The sequence below is a fragment of the Pseudorca crassidens genome, chromosome 12 (assembly GCF_039906515.1).
Source record: "Pseudorca crassidens isolate mPseCra1 chromosome 12, mPseCra1.hap1, whole genome shotgun sequence".
NCBI lineage: Eukaryota > Metazoa > Chordata > Mammalia > Artiodactyla > Delphinidae > Pseudorca > Pseudorca crassidens.
In genome coordinates, this window is record NC_090307.1 from 52,382,595 (window position 1) to 52,408,767 (window position 26,173).

At 41.2% G+C, this 26,173-nt stretch overlaps 1 long non-coding RNA gene across 12 annotated transcripts in view; it reads left to right on the forward strand.

Moving 5' to 3' along the window:
- The window catches only part of LOC137203415 (uncharacterized), a 685,692-nt gene that overhangs the window by 18,106 nt on the left and 641,413 nt on the right, over positions 1 to 26,173 (forward strand). For all 12 annotated transcript variants that reach the window (XR_010933093.1, XR_010933088.1, XR_010933087.1 and 9 more), the window contains exon 3: positions 3,130 to 3,249. This is a non-coding gene — a long non-coding RNA (uncharacterized lncRNA). The remainder of the gene's footprint in view (positions 1 to 3,129; positions 3,250 to 26,173) is intronic.

Below are 26,173 nucleotides of genomic sequence, written 5' to 3' on the forward strand. Positions count from 1 at the left end.
TCTTGCGCAATGAAAAGTTTAAAAATGGAGCGTTGTGTTGCCATAGACACAATTCCTGGCTCTGGGCTGTCCTCCATGCCTGCATCCAGCCGCACAGCAATTAGACACGGTTTTCAGCAGGGCAGCTGAGCCTCCCAAGTACCTATAATGAATATCTGCAGCTCCAGGCTCCCGCGGAAATCCTCAAGCCTTCACTTGTCACTATAATTTCCTTGGGAAGTGTTTCTAATTACATATTTCTTGCTGCCTGCTCCAGGTCAAGTCTTCTTGTATACAATATTCGAATTACATAAAACCACAAAACAGTGAGAGCGACCCTGGAGTGGTCCAAATTGATATGTATTTGCTTTTAACTTAGTAGTTAAGCATTACTGGGTGTAATAGGGCATCGTTTGCATGAGCAAAAATAACGTTAAAGGAACGTGCCTCATTCTTTTTGAATCTCTGTAGAGGTCAGACCCATTTCAGCAAGACATTTATATAATAACAGAATTCCCAACTCCAACACATGGACCGTTTAACTATTATAGCAGGGTCTTTGTCAAGAGGAACTTAATTCTTTTGTATTATCTCCTGGGACCTGCCATCTAGGGAACTTCTGGCAGTGTAGTTCCCTGGAGGTGGTCTGTTAGTTTAGGTAGTTCTCCAAGATGTAAGACAACCTTCACCCGCTAATTCTTAGAGAAAACTGAAGTCAAATGAATCTCAATCCAGATGCTACTGTATGGATGTTAAATTTTCTTTGGAATTGAGTAAATTGGAGGATTCTTCAGCTCTTGAAGAAGAGGCAAAAATGGTTTTCCAAAAGGGTGGGTTGGCTAGGGTTGGGGGTTTCCCTCCTTACAGGGGAGGGGTCTAAGTCCACCACCCTCTCTACCTTGCCTTGTGTTACAGAAGATTGAGCACCTGCAGGACCCAGAGTTACTGACTACCTGATCGTCTTGGGGGGCCTGAGGAGCTGTGCTCAGCTGAGCCTCCAGGCAGTGCCCACTGGGGGAGGGCCGGTTCTGGCCCCGGCTTGCAGGTGATGCAAGAACATGTTCCGACCCTGTTCCCTAAGGAGTTTCAGCAGAAAGTGGCAGCCCTGCAAGAAACAGCATTTGCTCTAGGCTTGCTTCTGCCCACTGGCTCCTCCTCCCAGTCTCTAAATGTTGAGGCCTAGGGTTCATTCCGGGACCTCTTCTCTCTGTCTGCACTCAGTTCCTAAGTGATGTCATCCAATTACGAGGCCCTGAATCAATACCATCTGTAGCAGATTGTGTTTTCCAGAGTTGGCCACAACAGTATCTCCATCCCATATGCTCTTCTACAACGTGGTCTTCACACTCTTTCCATGGAGAGGAGGGATCTATATCCACCACCCTCCCCATCCCACCTTGAGTCTTGGCAAGCTCTAGCTCTCTGGTAGCCCAGAGGATGAGGTGGAAACGATGCTGCATGACTTCCAAGGCTAAGTTAGGAAAGACGGTGCACTTCCACCTTGTTCACTGGTACACTCACTTTTGGAGCCCTGAGCTGCCATGTAAGTGGTCCAGCTACCCCAAGGAAACCCAAGCCACATGGAGAAGCCACTCTAAGCGTTCCAGTTGACAGCCCCTGCTGAGGTCCCAGTGAACAGCCAGCTTCAACTGCCGGATTTGTGAGTGAAGACACTTCCTGGTGATTCATGTTGCTTCGAACCCTTGAGTCTTCCAAGCTCAGACCCAAGATTTGTGGAGTAGAAACTAAACACTCTTGCTGTGCCCTGCCCTGAATTTCGAACCCACGAATTGGTGGGTAAATGAAATAGCTGTTTTAAGCTAAGTTTTGGGGTCATTTCTTATATAGCAGTACTATCGGCAACACCATCTGTATGCCAATGACTCCCAAGTTTCTATCTCCAGCTTAGGGCCTCTCTCTGAGCTCTAGACTCGCGTATCCCACTGTTGATTTAGCTTTTTCACTTGGATGTCAAACAGGCTTCTCGTAGAACATGTCCCAGATGCAACGATTGACCTACCCTGCCCTGCAAAGCTGCCCTTCCCTCAGGTGTCCTCATCTCAATAAATGACACTGAAACCCAATTGCTCAGACTCAAAATCTAGACATAGTCAGTGACTCTTCTCTTTCTCTCCCAACTCCCATCCCATCCATCAGCAAACCCCATCAGCTCTACTTTCAAAACATTTCCCAGATAGGATTACCTCTCACCTACTCTACTGGTATAACCCAAACCCAAAGTGCATCTTCTCTGTCCTGGATTATTGCTATAGCCTCCTAACTGGTCTCCCTGCTTCCACTCCTGGCCTGTAGTCCTCACCTCCATCAAGTCTCCAGAAGGCACAGTAAACATCTCAAGATGTAAATCACAGCAGGAGCCTCGACTCCTCATTCACTCATCTGGTTGTTGACCAGGAATCTAGCTGGGGCTGTTGGTGAGAACACTTACATCCAGCCTCTCCATGTGGCCTGCACTTCCTCAAAATGTGGTGGCTGGGTTCAGAGACCAAGTGTCCCAAGAGAGAGGAGAGCCAGCTAGGAGTGCATCTAGGATTTAGCCTTGGGCGTCATGCAGCAGCGCTTCTGCCACATTCTACTGGCTGAGGCAGTTAGGAAGGTCCACCCAAGTACAGAGGCAGGGAACACAGACTCTACCTTTCCATGAAGCCTGTTAGGGTCACACTCTAAGAGGAGCATATATAATGGGATATACATTGGTGCGGCCATCCTTGGGAAGTATAATCTGCCACACTGTTCAAGAAGATTTAACTACATAAAAAAGAAAACCGTACACCAAAAAATTCCATAAGCATAATGTAAATACAAAAGACAGTATAAAGAAATGCTAACTCTTTTTCCTAAGCCCCTCACTGAGCCCCTCCTCTAGGCTTTGTGGGTTGATTACAGGCATATTTGGCTGCTTAACATTTTGGTTTTTATTTATTTTTAATTTTTTTTGGCCACGCCACACAGCTTGTGGGATCTTAGTTCCCTGACTAGGGGTTGAACCTGGGCCCTCTGCAGTGAAAGCGCGGAGTCCTAACCACTGGACCACCAGGGAATTCCACCACCCCCCCCTTTTTTTGTGTGTTAATACTGCAGAGGGAAACTGAGTCTAATGTGCCTGCTTCCTCTTCTCTCTGACGGCAGGAAGAAGAGAATGATGTCTCCTTCATCTCAACCTATAAGGCTCGCTTCAAATGATACTTTCTCCACAGACCCTCCCTGACTTACACTGTGTGAACACTGAGTTTTTCCCCATCTCACAAGGTACTTATACTTTCTTCCTTGTATTTCAGTCTCTTTTAAATATCTGTCTCTTTTAAATCTTACCCCTCTTTAATTCCTCCAGGGTATACTGAACTATAAATTTCTCAAGGGAGAGGGACTTTTTTTGGATTCATCACTGTTGCTTTTCTGCTCTGATCTTTGCACTGTTCACATGTGTTAATTATGCAATGTGTGCTGGTGGAATTCATGAAGAAGCAGTTGTGTCCAGTGTCTGTCTCATCTATATTTAATAATCCTGGAATGTAGTAGGTGCTCAATTAAAACATGTTTTTGGTGAATGGATTGTGATCTACTAAATACAGGACATTTAAGGGTGAAGTAAGCATAAGAGCTGGTCCCAGCCTTCAGTTACTATTTATACCTTGCCCAACAATGAAAAAGCTATCACAAGGCAGGTCATGATTATGATTTTTTGACAAAAGTCTGTGGGACTTAGAGAAAGCTTTTCTAAACCTATATAGCCAAAGTCAGAAAACATAAAGGAGAAAACTGATAGTTTCTACTGCATAAAAATGAAACACTTCTGTACATCTAAAAAAAATCATAAATACAAGTAAGGCAAATGGAAAGCCAGGAAAAATTTGTCAGTATATTAACAAAAAGTTACTATCTTTAATATTGGAAGAGGTCATCTATGTCAGTAAGAAAAAGACAAACATTTTTTAGTTAGGGAAAGGATATGAATACTCAAAACAAAAAGAAAAATATAAGTGGTTAATAAACAGAAGAAAGAAAACCTTCAACCTCATTAGCAATCGTAGAAATTCATAGGAACACCACACTGAGGTAACATTTTTCTTTTATCAAACTGGCAAACTATTTTTGTTAAAATAATCTGCAATGTTGGCATGATTAGGAAGACTGAAAATTGATGTTTAAAATGGACATGCTTTGTAACCCGGCATTTCAACATCCCCAATTTATGCCAAAGAATTTATTGCTGAGGTTTGCCAAGATCTGTACACAAAGACACTTCATGAAGTACTGATTTTAATAGCAGAAAATTGGGATTAATGTCCAGCAATTGGAATTAAATTGGTTAAATAAATCATAGCACCACCCTGTGATACATTATATAGCCATTTCAAGTGCTGATATGAAATAATATTTAATGAAGTGGGAACATATTCCTGTTACATAGTTAATTTAAAGTTTCAATTTATCAAGCAAATGTAGAATTGTTTTCTTTTTCATCATATATATTTCCATAATCAAAAACATGCATAGAAGAAGCCTGGAAAGATTTACATCAAAAATTTTAGGATTCTGTGATTTTATTTTTTCTCACCTCTTTTTTTTGTGTTTTTAAACTTTCTAGGGAATTCTCTGGCGGTCCAGTGGTTAGGACTCTGTGCTTCCATTGCAGGGGGCACGGGTTTGATCCCTGGTCGGGGAACTAAGATCCCACAAGCAATGCAAGCTGTGTGGTGCGACCAAAAACAAAACAAAGCAAAACAACTTTATACAGTAGCGTTCTTTTCTATCCAGGAAAAAAATACCATTATTTCTTTTAAGTGGTGTGGAAGTTGCCCCTGCAGTATGGGTGGGAATGCCAGTTCTGGCTATTTCCTTTGAAAATATCTCTAGGTGCCATGGGTACACATTTACAAGAGCCCATTTTCTCCTGAGAATAGAGTGAGGGTGGAAGGAATTTTGGTGAATGTTTGTATTTGCAGCTTGTCCTGGAGTAAATCTTTAAGACTGTGGGAATAGGCGCTTTGCGCTCTGTTGAGCTGGCGAATGTATGTCAGGTTTCCTGTCCTTCTGTCTCCGTCATGTGCAAGGATCTGTGAGTGGAGGGTTTCATTAATCTAAATGCATCTGCAACCCCATCAGGAGGATTTCAGTTTCATGGACAAGTGGTTTGCTTTATTTGCTTTATTTGCTCCTGATGGAAATAAAGGGATGATACAATTAGTTCTGTCCGCTGCACGTGGGGGTGGAGCTTAAGTGAATTAAAACGTTCTGTGGCAAAGTAAACATGAAATGGGCATGAGAAGTTGGATAGCAAGAGGAAAGCAAAGTTTACTGATTTTCTCCTTTACTTGGCTCTCAGGTTTACGAGGATACACAAAAATCACACAAAGAAATATTGATGGGAATCGTCTCTAAAACTAAAAAATAACATCGCCACTGATTCAGCCTTCATGAATCCCTCTGACTCTATTTCCAAATATAAGCCCTATATAAAACCACCCCGTTTCACTTTGGGGACCACTAAAACAAGTGACTCTTATACGACAGAGCAAAAGAAGACGTTTTAATAATATGTGTGTTCAGATGCTTGCATCAAATGTTAAAAACCCGTCAATTCACAATGCAGAATACCACCTGCCCACAGGTACAACCAAAAACGTTTCCTTTGCTCCAAGGGATCTTTTTTCCATTTTATTATTGCTAGTATAAGAGATCAGGAAATGTCTTAAAATGCACAAGTGGTTTTGCTGACTTTTTATGTGGTTTCTTTTGAATTCAGGAAGCTTTGAATGACATAAATGAGCTCTGTACAGATGTTTCTAGAAGGTTTATGGCTCATCTCTGAGGTTCCCAGAGAGTGGTCAGCTCCACATCACACCTCCTGGGACCCCATGGCCCATGACAATGAAATCAAAGGAGGCTGTAATTTTCTCTCAGCCTTCTTTGGGCTTGAAAACTGGAAACAGCACAGAAGACCATACATTCAATGACACATCAAATTGGCATCTTCCCTGTGCCAGCAGCCATGCCCACGAGCTGTCATGGTGTGGTGTGTTACAGTCCTTGACCTGCTGGTGTTTATAGCTGGGGGTGAGAATGGAGCCAGGGAGGGGACATTAATTTAATAGGCTTCTGGGTGTTTCCATCCTTATTTCACTCTTGGACAAGCCGAAGAAGGAAATGGTTTTCAGCAACCTCTGTGATAAAAACTATTTGCTTATTCAACTGAGTTATCTCTAAAAAATGTTAAAGGACAGTTTAATAATCACTGTCCCCCAACTGTCTCTCTCTAAATATAGTTCACGTATATGAACCATGAATCTCTCTCTTCCTTTCCTCCACACTCTCCCTGATTTCCCCCCAAACTGGCCTACTTTAGCTCTTTGCTCCTCTCCTTTTTCTCATCTTTTATCCGATGGATTTTTCCTTCTTCTTCTCTAGCAACTCTCTGTTCTTTCCCATGTAAATCAAACCAGCCTACCTTGGCCATTCTCTCTAACACCACCCACAAAGGCCCAGAGTCTACCGGGAAAGGGAGAATTCTCTTAATGGGTGTGATAACTCCAAGTATTAGATACTATTAACTCACCAGACAGACAGATGAGAAACCCGGACACAGAGAGGGCGAGTAACTTAGCGAGGGCTGTGCAGCCCTCGAGCAGCAGAACCAGCCTTCAAAATTCCTCATTCCAAAGCTTGGGCTGTTTCCAAAGTACAAGCGGAGGTCCTCAGGGAGGGCTCTGGGTGGATGAGGAACAGAATTAAGTCATATTTACCGACAGCCACATCCTCTTAGATTCGTGGAGCGGCTTCCGTGCCCAGGACAGGAAATAGCCCTTCTCCCAGGAAGCCCCCCGTGGTGTGTGTCTCAGGCGACACACACATTGTGGAAAAACAGCATTCTTGTTCTCAGAGGCCAGTATCTGCACAGCGCCAGGGGACCTCTCACACTGTTTTCCCATGAATGGTGCCCCCTGGAGTTGTGTGAGGGCTCGGCCTTGGCGGCACAGTTGCTTTATTTCTCACGTTGCTTTTTTTTGGAGGTCTTGAGGGGAAGGACTGTGACATCTGCTCTTGGAATGTTTCCAGCCCTGCTGAGGTTCAAAGCCCGCATCTGTTCCAGGGTCTTTCACTTCTGGTTCCTCTCAGTTCTCACTGACACTTGGGGCGGGGACCGATAAGCTAAGCTTAAAATTCACGTTGTCTTAAGAACCTAGAAGAGGCGACTCATGTAGTTGGAAGTATTTGAAAGACTCTGAGAAAAAGGTATCCCAAAATGTATGTGCGAATGTACATTCTCTAGAAGTTACTGTCGTGTAAAATTCAGAAATAACCACTTTTAGGTGAGAATCTATGAGTCATTTTGGTGAACGTGGAGTGGGGGAGGGGAAGAACAGGAAGCGAGGAGACTTCAAGGTTTCTGTAGAAATAATTCGAGGGTAGGGGCATCTTCTCTCCCTTCGTCCCCCTTAGGTAGGTTTCCCGACTTTGCTGGACCCATTAGAGTCTGCACTCCGCTTTCCTGTGGCCAAAGGGCCACGGCAGTTTCCTAGCGGAAACTCCTGGGAGCTGGTGATCAATGGGAAGACCAGCAACAGTGAGAAAAACAGCCTTGATCTGTGGAACAAGGGCGGCTTTAAATGAGTGAAACTCCATGTACGTGGGGTTTGAATAAGCCTGTGCATCCTAACCCATTTATAGTACCTGTATTTGATCTGCTTTTAGCATGATGACCAATCAACAGACAGTTGGCTTACAAGAGCTAGAAGGGAAGGGAAGCTGAAGGAGGCTTCTCGAAAGCAATGCCACCTAAAACAAAACCATTTCTCGTGGCTGGCTTTCATCTGTCAGAAAGCTTTGCACGTGAGATCGGGGTATTGAAGCAAGAAGAAGGGAGTTATGGCTTTTGTTCCTCTCTATTCTGAATCAATAAAAGTAACAAACCTTGTGTGATTACAGTAAGAAATATGTACTTGGTCTTCCTCACCCGTTCCTGACACAGAGCTCCTAAATCCCTTGGAATTCCCTGGATGACAGGGACTCTTTTATTTTTTCTTCAACATCTTCATTGGAGTATAATTGCTTTACAATATTGTGTTAGTTTCTGCTGTATAACAAAGTGAATCAGCTATACATATACATATATCCCCATATCTCCTCCCTCTTGTGTCTCCTCCCACCCTCCCTATCTCACCTCTCTAGGTGGACACAAAGCACCGAGCTGATCTCCCTGTGCTATGCAGCTGCTTCCGACCAGCCATCTATTTTACATTTGGTGATGTATATATGTCAATGCTACTCCTTCACTTCGTCCCAGTTTACCCTTCCCCCTCCCTGTGTCCTCAAGTCCATTCTCTACATCTGTGTCTTTATTCCTGCCCTGCCCTTAGGTTCATCAGAACTTTTTTTTTTTTTTTTTAGATTCCATATATATGTGTTAGCATATGGTATTTGTTTTTCTCTTTCTGACTCACTTCACTCTGTATGACAGACTCTAGGTCCATCCACCTCACTACAAATAGCTCAATTTCGTTTCTTTTTATGGCTGAGTAATATTCCATTGTATATATGTGCCACATCTTCTTTATCCATTCATCTGTTGATGGACACATAGGTTTCTTCCATGTCCTGGCTATAGTAAATAGAGCTGCAATGAACATTTTGGTACATGACTCTTTTTGAATTATGGTTTTCTCAGGGTATATACCAAGTAGTGGGATTGCTGGGTCATATGGTAGTTCTATTTTTAGTTTTTTAAGGAACCTCCATACTGTTCTCCATAGTGGCTGTATCAATCTACACTCCCACCAACAGTGCAAGAGGGTTCCCTTTCCTCCACACCCTCTCCAGCATTTATTGTTTGTAGAGTTTTTGATGATGGCCATTCTGTCCAGTGTGAGGTGATACCTCATTGTAGTTTTGATTTGCATTTCTCTAGTGATTAGTGATGCTGAGCATCTTTTCATGTGTTTGTTGGCAGTCTGTGTATCTTCTCTAGAGAAATGTCTATTTAGGTCTTCTGCGATAGGAACTCTTTTGTTCTAATTAGGCTCCTTTTGGCTGGCCCCTAGGTAGCTTCAGGATGGGGCTAGTCTCCAGGAAGGCCAAGCTATGGTTAGAGGCATGGACCTATGGGGAAAAAGGAGGGGTTAGAGATGGAGTTCAACCACCAATGGTCAATGACTTAATCGATCACACCTACGCAATGAAACCTCCATAAAAACCCCTAAACAATGGGTTTTGGAGAGCTGCTGAGTTGGTGAACACGTCTTGGTGTGGGGGTGGGGGGTGGGCAGCAAACCCAGAAAGGGCGTGGAAGCTCTGCATCCCTCCCCCATACCTTGCCCTATGCATCTCTTCCGTTGCCTGTTCCTCAGTTGAAGTCTTTATAGTACACCGGAAATAGTAAAGTTTACCTGAGTTCTATGAACCGTTCTAGTGAATAATCAAACCTGAGGAAGAGGTTGTAAGAACCACCAAATTTATAGCTTGTTGGTCACAAGTACCTGTGACAACCTGGGACTACGGCCAGCCTCTGAAGTAAGGGGAGTGCGGTTTTGTGAGACTGAGCCTTAAACCTGTGGGGTCTGCGCTAATTCAGTGGAGTTAGTGTCAGAATTGAATGGAATGGAATTGTAGGACACCCAGTTGGTATGAGAACCGGAAAATCTGTTGATACAGAGGAAAAAAACCGCCTCATTTGGTGTCAGAAGTGGTATGAGTGGAAACAGTACACCTTGTTACAAGTGTTCTTTGTTGGGGACTGAGAATTCTGCAACCTTGAAACAATGAACACTGGGGTTTCGAATAGAGCAGGCAGGGACAATTAATAGCCTTCTGGCTGTGTCTGTTTTTTCACTCTTGGACAAGCAGATAAAAGAAGATGGTTTTAAACAGCCGGTTTGATAAAACTATTAGTTCATTTGAGGTTTGGGGAGGGTTGTTTTATTTTTTTAAAGATAAATAACTGTTAACTGCTGTACCGTGTTGTAGGGCTCATGCCTGCCCTGTTGTCCCGGCTCTGGCAACAGCGGGAGAGACTCAGCAGCCTGGGATCCAGAAGTGACCTGCTGGCTATGCTGGTGACGCTGGACAAACAGCTGGGCCGTAGACCACATACTTGAGGAATGTTTTCCCAGCCTGGCCAGGGGAGGTTGCGCACTGTCCTGGTTTGTTCATCCACTTTCTGCAGCCAGTGTAGAAAAAGCAGGTCCAGCAGGGGCCGTTGTCACAAATCGACGATATGTACCTCACATTCAAAGTTCTTCACATATTGTTATGCTATATAAAAATAACATTCTATTTGTCATTTATGTTTTTTAGAATCAAAGTGTGTTCACTATGCAAAGATGAGTTGACAACATATTCTCTAAACATAGCTGAAGAATGTTAAGAAACCGGAATAGGATTTTAGAGAGAAGCGCACTTGCTTTCAATGAGTAAAACTCCATGTGCTTGGGGTATGAATAAGCCTGAACATCATAATTCATTTTAATATTTGTCTTTGATCTGCTTTTTGCATAATGATCAATCAACAGACATTTGAGTGACTGCTTGAAGAACCTTTGATGTAGAAAATGCTAGGCTAGAATCATGATCTCGTGCCCGATTTGGACTCTATGGAAAAGAAAAGTACTCCTTCTCGTTTAGTGTTCAGGAGAAATCCCTTCATCAATTTATGTTGGTATTAGCAATTCATAATCTACTAAAATGTGGAACAGAATAAAATTAAAAGTTCATAATAAAGAGCTGAGTACAGGCTTTCTAAAAACTCAGTCATCAACACATTAAAGTGATGTGTCCAAGCTGTGGTCTTCTTAGAAACTGTCTAGAAAACTCTGTCGTCATAGAAACTCTCTAGTCCCCCCCACCCCCGCCCCAGAGTGTTTTTTTGCTCAACAGTAGTACATAAACATTATCAACTGCTTTGAGTTGCCAGTTGTTTTTCCCAAGAAAAACATGCTGTTGTTATCAAGTATCTAGGTTGTGAAATTTTTACAGCTTCTCAAAAGCTCTTCATGAAGAGAAATGTTCTCCAGCAAGGATAGCAATCACAGCTTCAGACATACACACACACACACACCCTTATCCTTCAAAAATTCAGAACATTCATGCCTGTGTCAACATGATTTCAGATAAGCACCAACCCACGAACCCAAACATTGTGTTGGCAGAGCCAGTAAACAAAGAAAAAGCAGTGATCTGTTTGCCTCCACCTCATCTGCCACCATGGGCACTGTATTTTAATGCATTTTTGTTAGGTAGCCAACACTGCCGTAATTTGTGTCTACTTGGGCCTTTTACTAGGAAGTATAGTTTCTGATTTTTAGAAGAAAAAATTTGTTTTCTTAAAGACAGAGCTGTGAATGTCAGTCACTTAATGAAGGCAAAAAAGATATATGAGGTTTTAAGAAATCACATTTAGGGGACTTCCCTGGCGGTCCAGTGGTTAAGACTCTGCGCTTCCACTGCAGGGGGCATGGGTTCGATCCCTGGTCCAGAAACTAAGATCCTGCATGCCGTGCAGTGCGGCCAAAAATATATATTAAAAAAAAATCACGTTTAGAAGGAACACAGTCATTTATATCAGCCTGTCATGAGTATTATTGCCCCAGCAGATACATGAATTACACAGCAGGGTCTTTTTGGTCACAGTTCGTAGCATGACTCACCTAGATTTACCAACTGCTGAAGGAGCTGATGAAACAATGCTTAAAAAAAAAAAAACTTGCACATCTATTTAAATTTTAAAATATTGTATATAAATAGCACTTTCTGTGACCAAAGTCCCCCAACTCCCATTTAAAAACTTATATGGTGTTTTCTCCATGATCATGGATTGCCTTTCTGGCTGGACTGTAAGCTTCTTTTTTTTTAAAAGTGAAATATAGGTGACATGCAATATTATATTAGTTTCAGGTGTACAACTTAGTGTTTCACCATTTATGTACATTATGAATTGATCACCACAGTAAGTCTAGTAACCATCTGTCACCACGCGAAGTTATCACAATATTATTGACTATATTCCCTATGCTCTGCATTACGTCCCTGTGACATTTATTTTATAACTGAAAGTTGGTACCTATTAATCTCCTCACCTATGTCAGCCAACCCCCCCATACTTCCCCTCTGGTGACCACCAGTTTGTTCCCTGTATCTATGAGTCTGTTTCTGTTTTGTTTTTTGTATTCAACATATAGGTAATATCATACAGTATTTGCCTTTCTCTGACTGACTTATTTCACTTAGCATAATACCCTCTAGGTCCACACATGTCTTAAATGGCAAGATTTCATTGTTTTCATGGCTAAGTAATATTCCATTGTGTGTATAGATATAGATATAGATATTATATAGCTCCAAATCTTTATTTATTCATCTATTGATGGACACATATTGTGTCCATATCTTGGCTACTGTCAGTCAGTGGACATAGGTGTGCAGATACCTTTCCAGATTAGTGTTTATTCATTCAGCCACTCTATGTCTTTTGATTGGAAGCCTTTAGTCCATTTATAGTCAAAGTAATCATTGATAGGTATGTTATGTATTGGCATTTTAATTATTTTCGAATTGTTTTTGTAGTTCTTCTCTGTTCCTTACTTTTCTTGTTCTCTTCCCTTGTGATTCAATGACTTTCTTTTGTGCTATGTTTGTATTCCTTTCTCTTTATTTTTTTGTGTCTCTGTTATAGACTATTCGTTTACGATTACCATGAGGTTCATGTAAAATAACTTATGTATATAGCAGTCTGTTTTAAGTTGATGGTCACTTAATTTTGAGCATATTCTAAAAGAACTACATTTTTACTCCCCCTCACACATTTTATGTTTTTGACATTGTGTTTTACACATTTTTACTTTGTGTGTCGCTTAGCTAATCATTTTAAATATAGATGATTTTACTACTTTTGTCTTTTAACATTCATACCACCTTTACTATATGTTTGCCTTTACCAGTAAGATTTTTTCTTTCATAATTTTCTTGTTTCCAGTTATGGCCTTTTCTTTTCTGTCTAAAGTTCTTTTAACATTTCTTGTAAGGCCAGTTTAGTGGTGATGAGCTCCTTTAGCTTTTGCTAAAGGATGGCTGGGGAACCATCTCTCCTTCAATTCTGAATTATAACCTTGTCAGGTAGAGTTTTATTAGTTGTGAGTATTTTCTTTTCAGGACTTTTAATAAATGGTGCCAGTCCTTTCTGGCCTGTAAAGTTTCTGCTGAAAAATCAGCTGGTAGTCTGTGGGGGTTCCCTTGTATGTAACTAGTTGTTTTTCTCTTGCTGCTTTTCAGATTGTCTCTTTAACTTTTGACATTTTAATTATAATGTGTCTGGGTGTGGTTCTCTTTGGGTTCCTCGTGCTTGGGGCTTTCTGTGATTCCTGAACTTGGGTGTCTGTTTTCTTCACCACATTAGGGAAGTTTTCAGCCATTATTTATTTAATAGGTTTTCTGTCCCTTTCTCTCTGTCCTCTTCTGGGACCCTATAATATGAGTGTTAGTACACTTGATGTTGTCCCAGAGGCCCCTTAAACTATCCTCATTTTTAAAAATTCTCTTTCTGTTTGCTGTTCCAATCTGATGATTTCTAGTTCCCTGTCTTCCAGATCACTGATATCTTCTGGATCTTCTACTCTGCTGTTGATTCTCTCTAGTGTGTCTTTCATGTCAGTTATTGTATTCTTCAGTTCTGACTGGTTCTTTTTTCTATTTTCTATCTCTTTGTTGACGTTCTCACAGAGTTTATCCATTCTTCTCCCAACTTTGGTGGCCATCTTTATGACTATTTCTTTGAACTTTTTATCTGGTAAATTGCTTGTCTCTGTTTCATTTAGTTATTTTTCTGAAGTTTTGGCCTGTTCTTTCATTTGGAAGGTGTTCCTTTGTCTCCTCATTTTAACTAACTCTTTGTGTTTGTTTCTATTTTTTAAAGAAATATTTATTTCATTATTTGGCTGTGCTGGTCTTAGTTGTGGCACGTGGGATCCTGGTTGCGGCGTGCAGGATCTTTGTTGTGGCATGCGGGATCTTTAGTTGCGGTATGCAAACTCTTAGTTGCAGCGTGTAGGATCTAGTCCCCTGACCAGGGATCGAACCCTTGAACCTGGGCCCCCTGCATTGGGAGCATGAAGCCTTAGCCCCCAGACCACCAGGGAAGTCCCTTTGTGTTTGTTTCTATGTATTAAGTATATCAGCTACATCTCCAGGTCTTGAAAGAGTGGTCTTATGTAGAAGGTGTACTGTGGGGCCTTGTGGCACATTCCCCCCCCCCCGTCATCAGAGCCACATGCTCCAGTGGGCTGTGTGGGCAGTGTATGCCCTCCTGTTGTGGTTGGGCCGTGATTGCTACAGGTGCATTGGTGGGCAGGGTTGGTTCTTAGCCATGCTGGCTGAGAGGTCCTGTCACAACTGCTGCAGGTGTGCTGATATGCAGTCCTGGCCCCCAGTGTTTCAGTGCCTGGCCGTGACTGTTGCAGGCATGCTGCTGTGTAGGGCTGGCCCCTCCTGGAGCGGGAGCCACCCCCTGGAGTGGGCACTGGTGCTGGCCAGGGTGGCCTGCCAGGTGGGAGAGGGCAGGAGCCACTTCGGAGGGGCCGGCTGGGGTGGGCAGGTTGGGCAGGGCTGGCCCTCAGGGGAACACCAGGGCAGGACACATGGAGTTAGCTAGTTTGATGAATAATGACAGACGTAGTACCCACCCAGGCCATCTAGGTGGAAGGAGAATCTTTTAAATGGCACCCAACAGCATTTCAGTCCCAGAGAGGGTTCCACCAGATCGCCGCCCCTCCAGCACATACCCTAAAATTAGTCAGTGAATCACCTGGGAATTTTACAAGCTGCTGCCTCTGCGCTGGGCCTCTGAACCAGTGAGTTTGTGCCCAAGCTCTTCAAGATCAGCGTCTCAGTTTCCCACAGGCCTCCAGCTCCCCCGGACGTAAGCCCTCTGACTTTCAAAGTCAGGCCGTATGGGGGCTCGGCTTCACAGCGCAGGCCCCCTACTGTAGGGGGGCTTCCGCAGCTGTGCTATCCCTCCCGCTTTGTGGGTGGCTGCACGGGGGGTTTGGGTTCTGACTAGACTGTGTCTCTGCCCCTCCTACCTGTCTCACTGTGGCCTTTTCTTTCTATCCTTAGTTGTAGAAAGTTGTTTCTGCTAGTCTTCAAGTCATTCTCAGGGATTGTTCTCTATGTAGTTGTAGGTTTTGTGTGTCCATGGGAGGAGGTGAGCTCAGGTCTTCCTACTCTGCCATCTTGATCTGGAAAACCTGGTATCAATGCTTTTTTTTTTTTTTTTCCAATGCTTTTTTTAAGTTGATTCCAGATACCGTACTGCTACTGATTCAGTTACCACCAATTTAGTAAATATTATTCTAAAACATTCCAGTCTATCATTCATGATGAATTAATAGAATTTCTCTATCAGGTCTGGTGCCAGTTTTTAGAAAATAAAAAATGAATAAATAGAAAGGTATGTATCAAAGCCTAGAGAGGAAAAGAGAACATTTTTGGACAGATTTTTCCCTTGGATTTGATTACATGAAAGCATCCAAAGACCATGATTTCAGTTCCCTCTCCAGGTAAAATGCTGTGCTCCTTCTGTTTCTTGGTAATGTGTCTGAGCCGTTTGTCCAAGCGTGACCAGTGACACTCCCTTGTATCAGGCCGAGGCATTGAGGCAATTGGCCAGAAGAGATCGGAGAGATCTGAGGCCAGAGGACAGGAAAACCCAAAGGCCTGAGCAGTGATGAGTCAGAGGCAGGTGTACCATGGAAATCCAGAGCCCAGAAATATCCAGGGGCTGAGAAAGACAAGAAGGCCAGAGTCCAAGCACACGCCTGCTAGGAAAGTTGGTAGGGTTTCTATGTTCTAAGTCAGGACGTGGTCAGAGGATGAGGCCTTTGTTCATTTTCTTCCCTGCCCCCCAATTCTGTGCTTGCCACAAATGCACTCTCTCTCTTTTTTACAGTTATTCAAAACCTGCCCCTCTTTTAAGATCAGGGTTACATCCCCTTTTGTTCCACCCCTTTGCTGACTTGAGCCATAGCTATTCCTTTCCTTGGCTTATGCTGTTAACCAGCTATGCAACTCATTTAGGACTTAATCTTATGGTGTTTTTTTGTTCTGTTTTGTTTTTAAAGTTATTTCACATACTAATTCATTTCATAAGGATGGTACAATCTTTTTTCTTTTTTTAAATTAATTTATTTATTTTTGGCTGCGTTGTGTCTTCATTGCAGTGTGCAGGCTTCTCATTGTGGTGGCTTCTCTTGTGGAGCGCAGGCTCTAGGCGCCTGGGCTTCAGTAGTTGTGGCTCGCGGGCTCAGTAGTTGTGGCGCATGGGCTTAGTTGCTCCACAGCATGTGGGATCTTCCCGGACCAGGGCTCGAACCCGTGTCCCCTGCATTGGCAGGCGGATTCTTAACCACTGCTCCACCAGGGAAGCCCTATGGTGTTTTTTTGACATTCAGAATTGTTGTTTCAACATATCTTATTTCCCCAAACCAGACTAGAAGCTCCTTGAAGTTAAGACCTGATCCATAGTGTGAGAGGCCAGACCAGGAACTTTATTTCCAGTGGTCAGTCTTGCTCACCCACCAATGGAGCCATTGACCCGTGGTTTATTAGATTTTCCTGAGTGGGGACAGGATGGCTTCCAGAGCCTAAGGCGAGGGTTGAGTCTTCCCGGGTGAATGGTCTTGGTACAGCCTCCCTGGGGTCTGGGCATAAGTTCCTGGTGGTGCTTTCTCACGATTTACCCTCTTACCATTTTGCTCTCCAGCTCTCTTTTAACCACATTTGTGCTACCTTTTCTAGATTATACGAAATTCTATCTTCTTTCTGAAACCTGCAAAAGTTATATTGTTACTGTACCTCATTATGGTGTTGACTTTTGAATCTTGGCAATTGTCTAATAATCCAATCTTTGGCTTTCTTGGAACTTTTCTTGCAATTCCATGTGGGTCTTTGTTATTCATCCTTTACTATTTATTCTTCCCATCCATGGGCATGTGCTCTTAAGGTCAGGTTAATAGAAGAGTTCCTTTGGTTTCATCAATTCAGTGGAGGCGCAACTGGTGTTGGGGGAACAATTCTATGGTCCTTGGATTAAAGGACTTTCAGCATGCCTGGCCTTCCACCACTGAGGACCAGCATTGCCCTCAGGTACTACAACAAGCAAAAATGCCTCCACCAATTTCCAAATGGCTCCTGGTCGAGTCACATGGTTTTCGATGCTGTCTAGCCACCCAGCACTCCAAAATCACACACTTCTTCCCTGAATGGGATTGTTTGTGCGTCTGCCAATAGACTGTTTCTTTTCTGAAAGCTCATCAAACCTTTAAGTTATTCTTCCTTTTGGAGGGTTTATTTTTGCTTTGGAATGAGTCATATATTATTTTGTTTTACTTATTATTATGGGAATTGTCAAACATACACAAATAGAGAGAATAGCAAAATGAACCCCCATGGACCTATCACCTGGTTTCAACAATTATCAGCTCATAGACAATGCTGTTTTTCTCTATACCCTTACCTACCACCCTCCACCCACTTCCTGTGCCATTAGATAATTTTGAAGCAAATTACAGACATCATTCATTGTATGCAGCTTTTAGATAAACTTTGGGATATCTTTTTGTGTTTCAAAGGCAACAAGGGTTAAGGTGAAACACTTGCTTAATTCTCCAGGACTCCACCCTTCCACATCCCTGCACATTCCTTCTGATTCAGCTAACTTCCTTGCTTCCTCTATATTCTGAGACAAAAATGCCAAGACAAGTCAAGAATTTATCAGATGTTCTGTTTTTAGCAGAGGGAGACTTGAAGCAGCTGTTTGGAGCATGCAAGTCTCACTGCTGCTCCGTGCTAGTTTTCTCTGTGCTAGTTTGGTGATCTGTAACAGGCAATTGACATCCACATCTTCTCTAATACAGTTTAACAGCATCCAAATATCATTTCTATTTCTGCCTCTCTTAGCATTCCCCGAAAAGCTCTCCACCAGGCTGGGAATCTGAGTCTGTGCTTTAACCAGCCCTCCTGTTTTATTCTTTGCCTATCCTGCTAATTTGGAAAAGGTATGTCCTTCTGCTGATGTACTCGAGTTACAGTTCCCATCCTAGCACTAAATGAAGCCAAAGAGATTGCTTTTCAGTTGTGACTATAAAAGTATTTTGAAAATAAGGGGAACACATGTTGAGACCGGTAATGGTTGAGTGGTAATCCGGCAGCGGGAGATCAGAATGATTGGTTCTGTCAGGACTGGTTCTTAAATGATTGGGGCAATCACGTGGTCTGTCCTGCCTTCTTCCTTCGTACCCTCGTGGGATGCCTTTGCTGACTATTTGATTGCCCAATGGTTAGAATTGATTAACCCTGCTGACTTTGGGACAGCTCTTTGAAAACAAATTGATGAACCATGTAAACACTGAGCTTGACCTGGAGCACTCATAAGTGCCAAACCATTGACTCTGAGGCCCCTGGGTCTCTTCAGTTTATTTGGGGAGTGATGAACTTGACTTGGGATTCAACTTTTCAGCCAGCCTCTCACTGAATTATGACTCTCCCCTTGGATTTTTTTCCCCTGAAATGTAACTCCCCTCCAACTTCTTGCTTCTAGAAGAATGTTTAAAAAGAGTATAGATCTGTGTTAGGAACAGTTTGAAGGCTCCCGGTGTACCTGGGCTGCAAGCAGACCCAGCAGAAGGAAGGGGGTGTTCAGTGCTCATGCCAGACACTCCAAAGGAATGCTTAGATTGTTATATTCAATTAGTAAGTGCAGCATTGTTTAGAAAAGTCTTGTAAGAATACTTTTAAAAGTTCCACTCCTAAAAAGATGTAATTTTGACTGCTTTATCTTCTTTTGTGCTTATAACATTAGCCCTAGATTCGAGAGTGCGGTGGTATTATTATTATCATTATTATTGATTCTGGCCAAACACTGAGGGTGATTTAAGGAACTTGCCTAAAATCAAATGGTTTATTAGTACAGAGTCTGGAGCCTATGTCTCTGCTAGAATAGAGAGAGATTTGCCAAGCTTGTCCACTCATTCTATCTGCTTTTGCCAAAGTCATAGTCTGTAATGATTCAGTCCAGCCTGGCCATTTACATGGCCGTCAGCAAACGAACCAGTCACCATCGTGAGCTGCAGAGTAGAAGGACTTTGAGACAAGAAAGATCCTCATCCTCGCCTACCTCTCTGAGGTGCTGCGGCAACTAAAAGAACAAATGTGTATGAAAATTCTTTGTAAGCTGTAAAGCCCCATTCAAAGGAAAATAAGGATGCTGATACAAATAGCATATGACACCTGCGGCGTATTTTCAGTTAGTCGGTCATTGAGCTGAATCCTTTATGCATCACCTCATTTAATCCTCACACCAATCTTATAATGTTCTGTCATAATTATTGTTTTTCTATCTACATATAAATATATATGGTACAGGATAATATAGCAAAAGTATAAATGTGCTTAATAAAAAAATACAGTTTTTAGTGCTGTAAAGACTTCTCTGGACCAATTCCACTCCAAATCATTGATTTCTGCCAAAAAATACAAAAGGAACAAGAAAACCCAATGGGCACCCCCAAATAAATCAGACCCTCGACCATATCCTTCTCTGGCATTCATAATTCATCACACACTTAACAGCGGTTTCTAAGCATCTAAATGTATATATATACACACATACATACATACATTTAGATATATTTTAAAATATATATAAATAAATATGTATATGTGCTCTTAAATATGTCAGCAGTGACCTTCTATTTATAAAGAACAAGAACAAGGCTTCTTCCAAGTGGTCACTTTAATAATTATCCATTTAATAATTAATAATTCCTTTAAAAGATTCCATAAAATATATCTATAAAATAATTTAATAATTATCCACGCCTTGGTCTCTTTTCTCCTACTCGTCAGTATAACAAAAGGAGAAGCCTTCAAATGCAGTTAGTGTGAAACCAAAGACAGCTAAGAGATAATTAGGGGCAGAGAAGAGGAAATGCCAGCTTCTTTCAGGATGATGTTGCTTCCTTTTTATGGGTGGGAAAACCAGTCTTCATATTGGCTTGTCAAGGCATAAGTAGAAACGTGGTTCCTAAATGTCTAACAAAATGGAAATCATTTAATTAATTATAGTGCAGCCACACAATAGAATATTATGAGCCAATTAAAATGATTTTTAGATGGGGAAAATTATAGTGTGGGGAAATCCTCAAAATAAAATGGTAAATGATAAAAATCAGGGTATACAACTGTATGCGTGGTATGCCCCCAAGGTTGTCTTACACACACACACACCAGCACAAAGTAGGCATCAAATTGTTCATAGAGGTTATCTTTGGATGTCAAAGCTATGAGTTTTTCAAAAATTTTAATTATTATACTTTTCCTTATTTTCCAAATATTCTATAATGAACACTTACTATTTTTATAATAAGAAGATGGATGTAATATAGTAAAGAGGTTGTATATTGTGATTTAAACGTAGGCAAGAGTTTCTGAAGATTATAGTTTCCAAAGTTAATGTGGTTTTAATAGTCCTGTATAGTTATGAACAGAAATCTGATTTTTCTACGCTGCTTTCCCGTATTCTAGGGGCTTTTTAGCAGATTCCTATTGCACTGCATGGTTCTTATCTTCTCAGCGTGCACAGAATTTCCCAGGAGTACCTGATAAATGTTTTGGGCAAATGACTTTCAGATGACTGGGGCTCAGCCTAGCAAAGGACTACTGAAGTGCATTGAGTTTCCTTCTAATTTAAAGGAGATTATTTAAATTTGCCTAAAGCTCTCAATGTGCTACTTGAAAGTTCTTGCTAAACATAGAACAAAACCAATAAAAATCTCTAGGGAATAAATGTGACAAAAATAGGACTAATATGCATTTTTATGAGCAGATATTTGAATATTAAGTGTTGAAAAGAAAGACATTTATTAATTGGAGATAAACCTCTGAAAACCTATTGAAACATACACATGGGACATGATCATAATGCAGAGGCATTGATTTCTACCTTAGAAAAGTATTTTTAAAACTTAATAAAAATAATGCCATTTGCAGCAACATGGATGGACCTGGAGATTGTCATACTGAGTGAAGTTAAGTCAGACACAGAAAGACAAATATCATATGATATTGTTTATATGTGGAATCTTAAAAAAGGCTACAAATGAACTTATCTACAGAACAGAAATAGAGTCACAGATGTAGAAAACAAACTTATGGTTATCAGGGGGCAAGGGGGGGAGGGATACATTGGGAGACTGAGATTGACATATACACACTACTATATATAAAATAGATAATTAATAAGGACCTAGGAAACTCTATTCAATACTCTGTAATGGCCTATATGGGAAAAGAATCTAAAAAAGAGTGGATATATGTAATGTATAACTGATTCACTTTGCTGTACAGCAGAAACTAACACAACATTGTAAATCAACTATACTCCAATTTTTAAAAAAAGCTTAATGAGAAAAACAAAACGAAAATTAGATGGGTATTTCCTAAAAGTCGGCCAGCCCTCATGGAGAAGAGTAGGGCATCTTTGTCAGTACCTACTTAGCTAGGGCTTGGTGCCTGTGGGATTATGAGGTCTGTGAACACGCCTGGGTTAGAAGTGGGCAACACTTTGTGTGACAGAGCTTCATCTCTGGGGCTCAAAGGCATGGACTGTGTTCCTGTTTGCTGTCAGACCCCTTCCCTGCCTCTCCCCTGCTCCTATCTGCTATTTCAGGGAGAACGCTTCTCAGATTCCTGCCCTCTGGCTTGATGTAGTTTCCATTTGGCCAATGGAAGCTCCTGAAAGACTGGGGGAGAAGGGGAGAAGCCACGGTACTTTTCTCCCTCTCTCTGTACCTTGGGCGGTGTCTTTGGTTATAGCTTTTCCTCCTTTTTGGTACTGGCTTCTGCCAGGTGATTCCGAATTCTGGGCTCCATCAACACCCTCTGCTCCCTTTGCACTCGCAGCCTCCGTAGCTTCCAGGTGTCGCTAATCTGTTTGGCTTCTCTACTCTTTCATCACTTATATATTAAATTCTCAGTATTAAATTCCCTGCGAAATACTCAAATTGGTTTCTGCTTTTCTCACTAGACTCTGGCAATACAGCCGGTTATAATTTAGGTTCATGCTGGGAAATGCACCCCAGGTCAAGGGAACGTACATAAGGGAAGAAAGGTGGAGAGTTTTCAAAGATCCACTGCGTCTCAGATATTTTGTCGCAGTGGCAGCAGGGAAAATGCAGGGGCCGCATAGACTGGGGCTTGTTTCTGCACAGAGATTTAGAGAGACTTTTAAGCATGTGTCAAAAGAAAAACAAAAGTTGGCTATCTTCATGATTCAGGGCTGACGGCTGATACCTGGCGAACTGTTTAGGGATCATGTGCAGAAGCCATTTATTTCCTTAGGAATCAGCTTTTTGATTCCATGGAGCTTCAGACAATACTTATTCTCTTGAGTAGAAACTTTCTGGGAAGACCTGAATTTAATAAAACTTGAACAAAGTCTGAATATAAGAGGACGTCTCCCATGACTGTGCTAAGCATGATTGGGTAACAGAGTGTATATAATTTAAAAAAAGAACACTCTGGAATAATTACTAGGTGCTTTTTAAATTCTCAACTCTATAAGTCAGTACCATAATTTGTGAAATCAAAGAATTACCAGTTGCAGGGGCTTCCCTGGTGATGCAGTGGTTAAGAATCCACCTGTTAATGCAGGGGACACGGGTTCAAGCCCTGGTTTGGGAAGATCCCATATCCTGCGGAGCAACTAAGCCCGTGCACCACAACTACTGAACTTGTGCTCTAGAGCCCATGAGCCACAACAATTGAGCCCATGTGCCACAACTACTGAAGCCTGTGTGCCTAGAGCCTGTGCTCCGCAACAAGAGAAGCAACCACAATGAGAAGCCCGTGCACCGCAACGAAGAGTAGCCCCCACTCACTGCAACTAAAAGAAAGCCCGCGTGCAGCAACGAGGACCCAACGGAGCCATAAATAAATAAATAGATTTATTTAAAAAAATAGAAAAAAGAATTACTGGTTGCTATAGTTTTGTCATCAATGGGAAATCCTTATGATAGAGGCAGGCATAGAACAATTACAAACCGCGCCGTCTAAAGAAAGACGGCAAACAAGATGTGCTCAGTACATAGCAGACAAAATCTTTGCTGAGTGAAGGCATGCACACCTGAAATCATCAATGAACAAGCAATTCTTTCTGTCTGGACTTAATAGTATCTTTTAAGTGAGGTTTTGAAGAATGGCAAGTCATTCTGCAGGCAAAAGCAAAATAGGATTTCAGGAAGACCCAAGCGATAGATTGGAAAGAGTGAGCAGTGGCCAGGTGAGGCCAGAGATCACTGAAGAAATCAAAGAGGAAATCAAAAAATACCTAGAGACAAATGACAATGAAAACACGACGATCCAAAACTTATGGGATGCAGCAAAAGCAGTTCTAAGAAGGAAGTTTATAGCTATACAAGCCTACCTCAAGAAATAAGAAAAATCTCAAGTAAACAATCTAAACTTACACCTAAAGGAACTAGAGAAAGAAGTACAAACAAAACCCAAAGTTAGCAGAAGTAAAGAAATCATAAAGATCAGAGCAGAAATAAATGAAATAGAAACAAAGAAAACAATAGTAAAGATCAATAAAACTAAAAGCTGGTTCTTTGAGAAGATAAACACAATTGATAAACCATTAGCCAGACTCATCAAGAAAAAGAGAGAGAGGACTCAAATCAATAAAATTAGAAATGAAAAAGGAGAAGTTACAACAGACACCACCGAAATACAAAGCATACTAAGAGACTACTACAAGCAACTCTATGCCAAAAAAATGGACAACCTGGAGGAAATGGTCAAATTCTTAGAAGGGTATAACCTTCCAAGACTGAACCAGGAAGAAACAGAAAATATGAACAGACCAATCACAAGTAATGAAATTGAAACTGTGATTAAAAATATTCCAACAAATAAAAGTCCAGGTCCAGATGGCTTCACAGTTGAATTCTATCAAACATTTAGAAAAGAGCTAGCACCCATCCTTCTCAAACTCTTCCAAAAAAGTGCAGAAAAAGGAACACTCCCAAACTCATTCTATGAGGCCACCATCACCCTGATACCAAAACCAGAGAAAGATATGACAAAAAAAGAAAATTACAGACCAATATCACTGATGAATATAGATGCAAAAATCCTCAACAAAATACTAGCAAACAGAATCCAACAATACATTAAGAGGATCATACATCATGATCAAGTGGGATTTATCCCAGGGATGCAAGGATTCTTCAATATACGCAAATCAATCAATGTGATATACCATATTAACAAATTGAAGAATAAAAACCATATGATCATCTCAATAGATGCAGAAAAAGCTTTTGACAAAATTCAACACCCATTTATGATAAAAACTTTCCAGAAAATGGGCATAGAGGGAACCTACCTCAACATAATAAAGGCCATATATGACAAACCCACAGCAAACATCATTCTCAATGGTGAAAAACTGAAAGCATTTCCTCTAAGATCAGGAACAAGACAAGGATGTCCACTCTCACCACTATTATTCAACATAGTTTTGGAAGTCCTAGGTATGGCAATCAGAGAAGAAACAGAAATAAAAGGAATACAAATTGGAAAAGAAGAAGTAAAACTGTCACTGTTTGCAGATGACATGATGCTATACATAGAGAATCCTAAAGATGCTACCAGAAAACTACTAGAGCTAATCAATGAATTTGGTAAAGTTGCAGAATACAAAATTAACATAAAGAAATCTCTTGCATTCCTATACTCTAATGATGAAAAATCTGAAAGAAAAATTATGGAAACACTCCCATTTACCATTTCAACAAAAAGAATGAAATACCTAGGAATAAACCTACCTAGGGAAACAAAAAACCTGTATTCAGAAAACTATAGACACCAATGAAAGAAATTAAAGATGATACCAACAGATGGAGAGATATACCATGTTCCTGGATTGGAAGAATCAATATTGTGAAAATGACTGTACTACCCAAAGCAATCTACAGATTCAATGCAATCCCTATCAAATTACCAATGGCATTTTTTACAGAACTAGAACAAATCATCTCACAATTTCTATGGAGACACAAAAGACCCTGAATAGCCAAAGCAGTCTTGAGGGGAGAAAATGGAGCTGGAGGAATCAGACTCCCTGACTTCAGACTATACTACAAAGCTACAGTAATCAGGACAATATGGTACTGGCACAGAAACAGAAATATAGATCAATGGAACAAGATAGAAAGCCCAGAGATAAACCCGTGCACCTATGGTCAACTAATCTATGACAAAGGAGGCAAAGATATACAATGCAGAAAAGACAGTCTCTTCAATAAGTGGGGCTGGGGAAACTGGACAGCTACATGTAAAAGAATGAAATTGGAACACTCCCTAACACCATACACAAAAATAAACTCAAAATGGATTTGAGACCTAAATGTAAGACCAGACACTATAAACCTCTTAGAGGAAAACATAGGAAGAACACTCATTGACATAAATCACAGCAAGATCTTTTTTGATCCACCTCCTAGAGTAATGGAAATAAAAACAAAAATAAACAAATGGAACCTAATGAAACTTCAAAGCTTTTGCACAGCAAAGGAAACCATAAACAAGACGAAAAGACAACCCTCAGAATGGGAGAAAATATTCGCAAATGAATCAACGGACAAAGGATTAATCTCCAAAATATATAAACAGCTCATGCAGCTCAATATTAAAGAAACAAACAACCCAATCCAAAAATGGGCAGAAGACTTAAATAAACATTTCTCCAAAGAAGACATACAGATGGCCAAGAGGCACATGAAAAGCTGCGCAACATCACTAATTATTAGAGAAATGCAAATCAAAACTACAGTGAGGTATCACCTCACACCAGTTAGAATGGGCATCATCAGAAAATCTACAAACAACAAATGCTGGAGAGGGTGTGGAGAAAAGGGAACGCTCTTGCACTGTTGGTGGGAATGTAAATTGATACAGCCACTATGGAGAACAGTATGGAGGTTCCTTAAAAAACTAAAAATAGAATTACCATATGATCCAGCAATCTCACTACTGGGCATATATCCAGAGAAAACCATAATTCAAAAAGACACATGCACCCCAATGTTCATTGCAGCACAATTTACAATAGCCAGGTCGTGGAAGCAAC